A 2,644-nucleotide genomic window follows, 5' to 3' on the forward strand; every position below is an offset into this window, starting at 1 on the left:
GATCTTCAAGGCCCGCCTGGCTGCAGCCCTGTCTGACATGCTGTAGGTGACCCTGCTGAGTGGGGAGGTTGGAGTAGATGATCTCCAGAGGTCCCTTCCAGCCTTACTCATTCTGTGATTCTATGATGTTGTGTACTAGCTCCATTCTTCCCTATGTAAGCTTAAGCCCTTACAGAACATTTGACCTGAATTTCATTTCACCTCCTTACTTTTTCTGTATATCAGCATAGCACYACTGACAACAATGAAATCATCCAGTTAAACTGATGTTCATGTGATCCTAGATTGGTTTAACAGAAGTCATTATTCACCCGCTAATAATCTTACTCATAGTTTGAGAACCCTAAGAGTTACACTATAAATTGCACTGTAGTGACTACAGAATCATGCTATGTTTTTCTCAGTTGTATATCATGAAATTAATACAATCCTTCCTATCTAGCTATGATGAGCACTTATTCTCTTGCCAAGGTATCTCTAACTTCTAATAGATGTGACATTTCAAGTAAAACATCTTGAAACTCTGCCAGAACTCTGAATTGCAGTGAATGCAACTTTATGCTCAGAAGAATTCCATTAACTTTTGTCTGACTTGCTTTTTTTCCACTTGTTTCCAACAGGCACTCATAGCAAAAACAAGAGAATAAAGCAGGCAGAACTATTTTTGGAACATGATTTAGACCTAGGAAGCACTGAAAACCTTCCAAAAATCCTGAAATTTCCCAGAATTCTATTTTTATATAGAAAATCTAGATATAGATTATTCTAGATTTCTGCCTAATTATGTCATTGCAAAAGCACCTATCCTTGCAGCACTCAAAGAACTCAGAATAAAATAGAGATTTCAAACAACGAGATGAAATACTTTACACATACAGAAATGATCGGCAAAATTATTTACCCATCAGAAGTTATTCTGTCTATCAAAAGAGGAAAATTCTTGCCAAATACATCTTATGACTTGAACTGTTACTTTTACAACACGCTTGAATCAATTGGCAGGGCAGTGACCTATATTCTGCTTCAGTTTTACGTTTCTTTCTGGAAAACTGAAATCAAGATGATAACGAAGATTCATTTTGTGAAATTAGCAGCTGTAGAGCAAGCTGTCTGGGATTTGGATTTTAAAAAAACACAGTAAAATAGAAGGTAAATAGACTAATTGAAATTGTACATTATTTTCTGAAGTCACATGTTTCCAAAGGATGTGATTGCTACAGTCTGCCACAACACCATGTAAAAACTTGTAGTTTCTGCTGCCTTAGTGCACAAGGACTATATATTTTAGCACTAGCCACAGAAGTTTACAACTTCCAGTCAAGACATTCACAGGTTCAGTCCCCCACCACCAAAAAAAAAATAAAAAAAATAGAGAGAGAGAGAGACAGCTCTTCCAACTATGTAACTATGTTTGTCAAGAAAAGGCAGTGATTAGTAAATCCGTGAACAAATTCCTGCCATGTAGTAGTGCAGAGGTGTGTTTCCCAGTGTGTATCTATCATCAAAATTAAGTGGATTTAAAATGAAATGGATTTGTCTTCAACCTTCAAGTTGGTAATCCACTCTAGACGATAAATCCTTGCCCTCAATGTCTTTGCTGTGAAAATGCTTGGGATATACACACATTTCTCAGCAGAAGTGGAAAGCATTTCTCTCATGGAAGAAATTTAGTGGAGATATCCTATACTAAAGTAAACTGTTCCAAGCCAAAGCACTGGAAAAACTCCAGTGCTGGGCAGGACTGCACCAGAAAAAAGCAGTAGATTCCTACGTATGTGTTTGATCACTTTTATGATCCCAAGCCCTACCAGCTAATGGCAGGCATCTAACCTAAGGAAGTGGCCAAGGAGACTCCTTCAGTCTCTTAGGCTTGATGAAGTCTCAACTACGGTTTGTTAACAGCCCAGAACAGAGACATTTTTCCAGGAACCTCAAGCGACTTGAGCATAATGAGACAAGGTGAATTCTGTGTCCAACCCTGCAGCTGGTTCACTGTGCTGACACTGTGTCAGAAGTTTGCATAGCTATATGTGTATAATAGCTACATGTGTACTATAGCTCAGGATTAGAAATGACAGGTTTAGCAACGCTTGCATGCAAACTATCCAAAACTCTCCAGTCTGAAAAATGAGAATATACCTTCTGATTAAAGCAAGCTTGACTAGTTTCTGTCACTATCTTCTATGTACTGAAATTCATTAGCCTTTCAGTTGTGGTGGACATTCATATTGCCACATGCTAATGTCTCCTGATTCCCTGACATCAGGGTGCATCTAACTAATTCGTCAACTGTACAAAGGCTACCAGGTGAAATTTTTTGTTTATATTGATGCAAGAGAGACAAAGAAGCCCTTAGGCACACCTGGATGGGACAGGTCTTTCCAGAAAGAATATAGCAGAATTATTAAATGCTGTGATTTTGAAATCAATAAATCAATAAGGAAAAGATTGATTGTGCAAGGAAACAACTACCATATGTTTAGTTTCAGGCAAGGTTGAAACTTGGAGCAAAACTGGGGACTTCATTTCTCAGATCTTCTGGCACAGCTTTATGAATCCCATATAAGCTTCCACTAGCAAGTTTCTGTGTGTATCATCTGAATGCAGATTATACCCCACAAAGAGAAAAAGGTAATAAAAAAAC

Source organism: Rhea americana, unplaced genomic scaffold (genome assembly GCF_003343005.1).
Source record: "Rhea americana isolate MKP2758 unplaced genomic scaffold, rheAme1 scaffold_103, whole genome shotgun sequence".
Taxonomy (NCBI): Eukaryota; Metazoa; Chordata; class Aves; order Rheiformes; family Rheidae; genus Rhea; species Rhea americana.